The sequence below is a fragment of the Limulus polyphemus genome, unplaced genomic scaffold, assembly GCF_000517525.1.
Source record: "Limulus polyphemus unplaced genomic scaffold, Limulus_polyphemus-2.1.2 Scaffold6406, whole genome shotgun sequence".
In the NCBI taxonomy this organism is placed as follows: Eukaryota; Metazoa; Arthropoda; class Merostomata; order Xiphosura; family Limulidae; genus Limulus; species Limulus polyphemus.
Window position 1 is genome coordinate 14,406 of NW_013672016.1, and position 9,579 is coordinate 23,984.

The 9,579-nt window shown below is 28.4% G+C and overlaps 1 long non-coding RNA gene across 1 annotated transcript in view; it reads left to right on the forward strand.

The window, feature by feature from the left end:
* Window positions 1-7,357, forward strand: part of LOC106473689 — a 21,276-nt gene extending 13,919 nt beyond the window's left edge. Inside the window, exons 3-5 of the long non-coding RNA XR_002613751.1 lie at window positions 3,254-3,320; window positions 5,762-5,901; window positions 7,307-7,357. This is a non-coding gene — a long non-coding RNA (uncharacterized LOC106473689). The remainder of the gene's footprint in view (window positions 1-3,253; window positions 3,321-5,761; window positions 5,902-7,306) is intronic.
* The last annotated feature ends 2,222 nt before the right edge of the window (window positions 7,358-9,579 follow it).

The following is a 9,579-nucleotide window of genomic DNA, read 5'->3' on the forward strand; positions in this document are numbered from 1 at the left end:
TCCATTTATAACAACCTTCTGCTTTCTTCCATCCAGCCACTCTTCTATCCAATTCTCTAACTTATCCCTCACACCTATAGAGATAATTGTTTTCAACAAGCCTTTTATGTGTCACTTTGTTAAATTCTTTCCCAGATAATTATCAAAAAAACATTGTTTTCTTGGATTTTGAGAAAGCATTTGATAAAGTATCACATCTAAGACTAATAGATAAAATATAAATTTAAAGGATAAGAATTATTACATTAGAATGTTTTAAAACATACTAATTAAAAATAATACAGATGTTAAAAATATATAATAATTTTAGTGAAGAAATAATGTTCAAGTATGGTGTTCCACAGCATTCTGTAATAGGACCAATATTATTTAAAAAATGTATAAATGTTTTTTTGTGATGTATCATTAAGTTTCACCTTATCTGATATAGAAGAATTACAGTGTTAAATAATATCTGGTTTACAAAAGTTGGAATTTTTAAAATAACATCTTAGAATATATGTGGGTTTTTAAATTAAAATGAATAGAAGTGAAAATAATTTTCAATTGTATATTCGTAGTAATGGGTGTGTAAAATATATCTATTGTAAATATTCATATATTTAAAGAGTGAGTGTTATAAGTTATTTAGGTTTATACTCCTCGAGGCCATAACAACTTATGATAAATGTTAAGTACTATGATAAAAAAAAGCCTTTATATGAAGAAAAACTTAAAACAATTTTTCCCTTTAACTTAATATGTAACATGTAAATTCCCTCTCTTGACATTCATTTCGAACACTCATTTCAGGCTGCTTACATGATTTTTGCCTCTTAAATGTATGTTGTTTGAGTCCCCTATATTTGTATAGTTATAGCACAGATGCTTATGGTATTTAACGTTTTCTACATAGTCTACATTCTTCTGATGAAGTATTAACATTTTTGGCTTGGAATAATCCCATGCCCTAGACCTCCACAGAATTAGCATGCTTTGCATAGTATGTGTTGGCTTTTGATCTCTCAAGTTAGACCCCCCCCCCCCCTTTTAAATATTTTGCATACTGGCCTGATCCCATGTTTAGTGTATTTTACATTGTATCAATTTGATTAATAAAACATTAAAATGTGTTTCAAAACCTGAACAAAAACATGCACTGTTAAACTTTGTGTAGTTTTTCTTTATTTTTACAATTGTTTGACAATTTTAGATTTTTTTTTTTGTCACGCCAAGCAGATAGTATAGTTGGTTTTATGTTATTTGAAAAATAAAGAATAACAATTTTTGAAAACAAAGTTGATAGGAGTTATTTACTTTATTTTTTAGCATTAAACAATGCGATTCTTAAAACAAGGATTGTTTGATTTTGATTTTTTGTAAAAGTTGAATATAATAATGACATGACAAAAATCATACCTCAGGTTTAAGTTGGAAAGCTCCCTATAATTTTATGGTTTCACCAAAAAATATTCAATCACTATAAAAATATAAGTTTTTGTTTTTTACCTTGGTGAGGGTTGTTGCCTTACTCCACTTGTGTATTAAGTGTATCTTTAACCCATTAACTGCGGATGACATATATTACAGTCATTGAAGTTTTATGGCTCAGCTGCGAATGACGGAAATATCAGTCAGTCGCACATATATAACTATAACTCTATGCGAATGATGAAAATTACCGTTTTATTGTGATCGATGGCAACTCGGTTTTATCTGTGAGTCAGAAAACGGCAACTGAGCTGCTCCTGCAGCAGTTAATGGGTTAAGTGTAAGAATCTCTTCAGGATAGAACATGGCATTTGTCATAATGTTATCTTCAATAATGCACTCACTGAGGCATATTTGTCTTTGTTATGGACCTGATATCCTAATTTTGAGGACTGGGTTTACAAATTGATAGAAATTTTTAGCTGGAAACAACATGTTAAGAATTTGGTGAACACATTAAGATTTATGATTATTTGAAAAAATTAAGTTTTCAAATGTTAATTCTTCATTTTTTATGGGTGCAGTAAGTTATTCATTATAGAATTTTGTTTTGGAGAGAGTCTAATATAACTGCATAAATTGATTCAATACAGAATACTATTATAAAAATATTATAAGGATAGAAATGAAACAGTTAAAAAATATTTGATTATATGATTTTCCTGTGAGGTATTTATTAATATATTTAGATTATTATTATTTTCAAAGAGCCATCCAGTGGCTCAACAGGAAGTCTGGAGTCTTATAATACTAAAATTGATAACTGAGGTGGGCATAGCACAGATAACCTCCTGTGTAGTTTTGTGCTCATTAACAAAAATAAACTTACAAAGAACAGAAGTTGTGTACCAATTAAAAAAAATGTTTATTCCAGTAGAATGCAGGATCTAAAATATATATAGTTCCAATAGTAAAACTAGGCAATTACTAGAATTTGAAAATCGATTGTCTGTCTTATTAATAATTTACATTCAACTAATCGATTATTCTAATGACACTTGGATAATTGGAATAATCAGAAACATTAATTTTGATTAGTTGATTATTTTCATGAGGAGCGATACTAATCAATTAGGCTTAACAACTTGAATTGATTGAAAATAATAATTGGAAATCATAATGGCAATATTTTGAGTATTTGATATTTGGAATAATTGAAAACACTAATTAATAGACACACTAATTTTGGTTTGTTGATTAGTTTGATAGCAGTAATTGATTATACCATAATTTAGATTAATTAATTAATTTACATGACACTAATCAATGTAATCTGTGCTTATAGATAATTTATTGTATTGATTTAATTAAGTTAAGCACTTAGTTCTACGTAGTTATTAAAAAAAGAGATAATGCACACATTTTTTTTTATTCAGAACCAAAGATATTTAATGCTTTGCCATTAATTTTAAGAAATAAAAATAATATAATTAAATTTAAGGTACTAGACAGGAAATTTTTATTTAACTGTGAAAGTTTAGGTTTATTTGAGGTAATGAAATGAATTATTTCTAAGTTAATTTTGGAATAAAGAAAATTACTAATTTTACATTTCAGCTGTACAGATAGATATAAAGAAATGTACTGATTAACTAATGCTAGTAAACCAGATGAGCTAAAAGTTATTGTATTTTTACAAAACCATATATTTGTACATTTTCTGTAGGTGTTTAGTTTTTTTTTAATTTATTAATTTTATTCTTTAATCAACAATCAAATAAGTTTTTTGTGGACAAATTAAAAAAAAACTTCACAGATTAATGTTACTAATTTCTCTTTTCAGAGTTTATATTAACAAGTTTCTTCCAAAATTAGCTATCCAAAGTTCCATTCCCTAAATCATTAAATGAGTAAGTAACAAAAAGATTTTAAAATGACTATTTTTTTAGTCTTAGGAATGGCTGTATTTATGATATATGACTTGTGTGTGTCATATGTTTAGAACCAAGGTTAAGAATGCACATTTTTTATCCTTATTAGTGGTAAACACTATCTGTTTCTAAATGTTTTGAAGATGGTGTGACTAGATAATGAAGAAAATTTTATTATAAATTACAAGATTATGTTATCCACAGGTACAAGTAGTTTACAATGACACATCAATATATATATACACACACACACACACACACACACACACACACACATGCAGTATGGAACAGAGGTCACTTGACCAGATATGCTTCACAACCTAGTATAGGTATCTTGGTACCTTGCGGTGTTGATTTAGGGTGGGGAGGTTTTGTTCAATTAATTTGTTCTATAGATATACTTTTTTTTTAATTGCAATGGTGGTGAACATGGGATGTTTTTTGTTTTTTTTCTCTCTACAATAGAGAATTTTGGACATTTATTGCACATTATTTTATATATATGATGTTGGTATTGTGTGACTTTATGTAATTTTTATTTAATTATGAATTTAGTTTTGGATAAATTTGAAGTCAACAGGAAATTTGTTTGGCAAATTTTTTCCAAGTATTGATTATTTTTGAACTGAGAGATAAATGGTAAACTGTAGAGTAATGTTATTTGGTGTATTAATGTCAATTTTGTTTGTGAGTTGAGTTTTGTGATTTTTGTTCTGGTGGTTTAGTGGAAATTTGTTAGTGTTAATTTTTTTTCATCTATGTAGTCAGTTGAGCAAAGTCTTGAAGCTGTGTCTATAAGGTTTTTTAGTATATTGATTTTTTGTTTGGATTCATTGGTGGAATTCCAGGGTATGTAGAGGCCTGTGTAAATTATTTTTTGGTGAATTTTGGTTTTGAACTGTGTGTCAGAGCAAATAATGTTGAGGTTAAGAAAATATTATTTTCATGTTCAATGGTGAATCTAATGTTAGGTTAAATGGAGTTTGTGTTAAAAGAATGTGTGTATGTATTTGGTGAAAGTGAAACCAGCAAAAGTATAGTTGACATAACTGTACCAGTATAGGGGAGGATAAAATGCAGACTGTATGGCTTGTGTTTCATTCTGGATCATAAATATGTTGACAAGAACAGGTGAAACAACGTTGCCCATGCTTAAATCATGTGTTTGAAAAATGTTTTTTGTTGTTTGAAAATGAAGTTGGATTTTGTCGTTGTGAATTCTAAGATGGTACTGAAGATGTGAATTAAAGGATTGAGGTCGTTACAGTAGAGATCAAGTGCAATATTACAGGCTTCTTTGATGGGAACTTCAGTGAAAAGTGACACAGCATCAAAGCTAGCCATTCAGGCTTTTGGGTTTAGTAGATTGAATGTGTTTCTGAATTTAAAGACATCTTTAAAAAAGGAACCTGCAGAAGTTATGTAAGGTGTGAGGGCTCAGGCTATGTATTTACCAAGATTATTGTTAAACGATTCATAAGTGGATAATATAGGTTATATGTGGCAGTCATGTATGTGTAGTTTTGGAATACCATAGAGTTGTGGTGTGCTTGAGTCAGTTTTCCTTGGGTAAAAAAGAAAGATCTTCAGTAATCAAGTTGTCTTTCTTCATTTTTGACAGGGTTTTGTTCAGTTGTTTTTCATGTTTTTGTTGGGTATTTTTACGATGAGTTTAAATTTCTTATTGTCTCAAAGGATGTTCTTCCTTTTGTCAATGTATTCTGTGTTCATAATTATAGCAGTGTAAGCTTTTAGAATTTTAATGTTAGTTATCTTTTTTCAGATTCTAGATGCATTTTATCTCATTGCTTGTGAGATTGGTCTTCAGTTTACATGTTTGGTTGACAACATTTATGGTTTTATTAGAGAATTCTTTGAAAAAGTTGATTAAGATGCAGTTTTTGTGAACTTCACGAAACCACATTTTGTTATAATTACCTATCACAAAATCTGGCACTTAAAGTTTTGGATTTCTTGTTGGTTGCTGTATAAGATGGAGGTAGCCTTTTGTTCTTTTGTGTAGTGAATTACTAGTCCTCTGGATAAATCTTCTAGGCTGGGAACTGTCTTATGGGTGATGGCTAAGTTGAGGCTTTTGCTCATAAGTTGTAGTTCAGTGTTGTTTAGTGGTCGATCTGATCTATTGATTAACAGGATTAGGTTGTGCTTTGTTGTTGTAGTTTTCTCAGTTGTTCTAGTTTTTTGCTGTGTACAGATATCTTCTTTTGATTCAATATGGAGTTGATTTAAATATTATTTTACTCATCTGGTTTGAGGTAGCTGGTAGCATGCTGTTTCTGATGTGTGTTTCAAGTGTTATTTAAATGTACATTGAGGACACATATGAGTATATTTTTGTTAAATTGTTTGATTACCGATTTTCAGTTTGTGGTATTTCATACCGTTTCTGTTATTTCCAGGCCTGATGTACACAATGTGCTCTGTCCTTTAAGGTGGTGATCAAAATCTTTTCATTACCATTTTTAAAAACTGGGCCATCATGGAGATCTTTCTTCTTTTTCCTTTATGAGTCCAAATGCCAGTTAACTGCTGATAAACTGTAAGGTTTATTTTATGTATATGTAGTAATATGGGTATGGGTGTGTGTGTGTTTTGAACTATTTTTGGTTGATTAGTATTAAAAGTATTGACAGAAACAAAGCTCTCTTCCTGTTAATTTTACACTGTATTTTTTAATTACATGCGTTACCTAAGATATCACTTACCAAATAGTTTCTAGTATATCACATTTTTTACTATTTTTTTTCTTAGATAAAGTAATTGATGCATAAAGTTTTTGTTAGGATTTAAAAATTGTTCATTACCTTCAGAAATGAATCATAATAGTTTAATTTTTTAGGTGTAATTTAATAACTTTTAGTGTAAATCTTTTAATTCTTTATTAGAATTGATGACAGTCATCACAGAATTACTTATGAATCATAATAGTTTAATTTTTAGGTGTAATTTAATAACTTTTAGTGTAAATCTTTTAATTCTTTATTAGAATTGATGACAGTCATCACAGAATTACTTATGAATCATAGTAGTTTAATTTTTAGGTGTAATTTAATAACCTTTAGTGTAAATCTTTTAATTCTTTATTAGAATTGATGACAGTCATCACAGAATTACTTATGAATCATAGTAGTTTAATTTTTAGGTGTAATTTAATAACTTTTAGTGTAAATATTTTAATTCTTTATTAGAATTGATGACAGTCATCACAGAATTACTTATTTTAAAAAACTTTAAATGTACTGAACATTATTTAGTTACATTTTCTTTAAAATTTTTATTCAGTAAGGGTATTTTAGTCAGTTTTGAGCATCATCATAATGTTAAAAATGTCCAGTTACTTAGAGTAATGCTATGCAGTTTTATATAATTTTTCCTTTTTTTTATACCAAATCTTTATTTTAATAGTTTTAAATTCATGACACTTAATTTAGTAAAGCGTTTCTGTATTTTTATAATAACTTGCACCTTTTTAGGTTTTGCAAGATTACAAAAATTATATGCTCCTTTGGAGTTATGAAGCCATGGCAATATGAATATAATGCTTCAATAGATATATAACTTGAAATTAGTTGTAAAGGTCAACATACAACTTCGGTATTTGTGGCATATTTTTTTGCAGAACTTCTATTCATATTTACAACAAAAATATGCAAGATGAATCTACTTCTTTTTTTTTTTGTTTATACATGCAACTGAAACTCAAAATCTCCTTATTTAGATACATGCACAATTAAGTACAGTATATACTTTTGTTATATTTCTATAATGTACTAACTGATAAGTCATTAAAAAGTTATTCTAAATGTTCCATTGCATTTTGTTACAGATTATAATTTTGTTCCCAATAAACAACTTATGATAGTTTAACTGCAGCTCTTAGCTATTTTTTTTTGTTTTCACATGTCCCCCTTTCAATGTGTTAATTATTAAATGCTAAAATCTAGGGTCTGATTCTCCACGGTGGACAGAGGTGCAGGTAGTGCATTGTGTAGCTTTGTGTTTACAAACCACCACAAACAAACAAAGTAATAAGTATTTATGGAAAAAATATCACAAGACTACTGGTATGTACCTGTTTGTTTGATATTTATAGTTACATGTTAATTAAGAAAAAATTTTAATTTCTTTATAGCTTTTTTCTTTTTACAAACAAGTTAAAAGATATTTTGTTCTGTTTCACCTGTAAAAACAAAAATTAACATGTACATAGCATTTCTTTTACACTTAGCTTTTTCATGTTTATTCATAATGAAAAAGATATTTTTATTGGGGTGGTTAAATTTTCAACTCTATAGAAATATGGCCAGGAGAAGTACAAATTATAAGAACATTGTATTTAATGAATTATTTTCTGAAAGAACTTTTGAATATTCTCTACTAACAAAAGTGACTTTTATTTGCAACTGTGACCAAAAATGTTCACCAGTTTCTCACTGAACTTTTATTACCTCTTTTCAAGAAAATTTAAAATATTCATGAAAGAGTTGATCAAGTAAAATGCAAAATTAAATGTAACACTGTGGTCATGATGTTTATTTTTTTATTGTGATAGTTTAATTTGTAAATGTTTCTTATTTATTAGCTTGAACATTAATAACTGTAAAAGAAATTTTATGTCATTAGAAAAAGGATAATTTATCATGACTTTAAGGTTTTATTAACATACTAATTTTTAATAGGATTTAATTTTAATTTCAGAGTCATCTGGTGGACAATAAGCCACAATTATTAGACTCCAGGGGAGTTTCAAACTTAAGTGAAGCATTGTCCAATAGGATGACTTATTGGACCTCATGCTTGGCAGTTTGCTTGGGAAAGAGAAGAGACTTGACCATCTAAGATCTGATTCATTTGAAAATATTCAGAAAAACTGGACTGTGCCATTAAATTCACAAAAGCAAAACTCTAATTACCTGCAGAAAGTTGTGGCCTTAAACTCCTTTTTTCAAAAGTGACTCATATAAAATTGTTCTAACTTGTAAGTAAAGAGGGAAATTAAGATATCAGTAAGTTTTTATCTTTTTATAACCAATTACTTACATTTCAGAATCATACAATCCAAGACTGGTGACTGAAAATGTATTTATCAATTTAGCTTTTGACTAACATATTTTTTATTGGAATAGTTACAGTGTGCTCCTTCCTGATAGGTCAGCAAAAATTTTTTATTTTAAAATTGAAAACAAATGATAATCCCTTTTCACACTTACCAGACAATAAACTAACCTGTGAAACAGGCATGAGTTAATTTTATTCTTGGAAACAATTCATACCTTTGTAATCAGAACTTAGATTGAATTGCTTAGATATTGAATCTCAGTACTGAGCATTTTCAAGACCTTTATTTATGCTATTTTTTTACCAGGTGTTTTGAATTATTTACTTTTTATACCATTAATTTATTGATACATGTTGCTATTGTAACATTACTGTGTGAAACAAGCTGAATAACTAGTGATGCAAGTATAATTTATATAAAGGGTTAAGTCCCATTGCTACGAAATTGTGTTTAATACTTTGGAGTCAAGGGTATTTTTATAAAAGTGACAATCAAATTCCATTATTCAATTAGGCTAAGAGTATGTGGTGGGTGCTGTTGACTATCTGCCTTCCCTGTAGTGCATCAGTTCAAAGTTAGCAGATAGCCCTTACAAAGCTTTGTGTTAATATCTGAAACAAACAAAATGAAGTGTTAAGATGAAGATTGAATGCTAATTAAAAAACTAAGATTGATCTTTTACTTTGCCATCACATGGTTGATTAATGTAAAGAAGCAAAGTTAATGTTCTTTTACTGGATTGCTGAAGTTTGAAACTGAAATTCAGCTTTGTGAATTTTGTAGTTATTTGATACAAAAAAGAAATTCAGTACCATTAGTGAAACGTGTATAATTTGATAAGAAGTGTATTGACTAAATTCGTAGCTGGAATAAATGTGACAAACAATTTATTTTTTAATTATAAAAGTTATATCTTTAATTTTTGTGTGATGGAAAGTTATATATCATATTAACACAGAGAACTATTAACATGAACCACCACACGTTTATGCCACTGATCCATGGAATATGAAGTGAAATTTTAGCTACAAATTTGAAGTTAGGTTTGGTAATACTTTGCTTTAAACTTTCTCCAGTGACTTAATTTATTGGCGTATTCAGATTTAAATAATGTTTTAATATATATTCGTTGTTTCGTAAGCTAGTATTCTTAATATA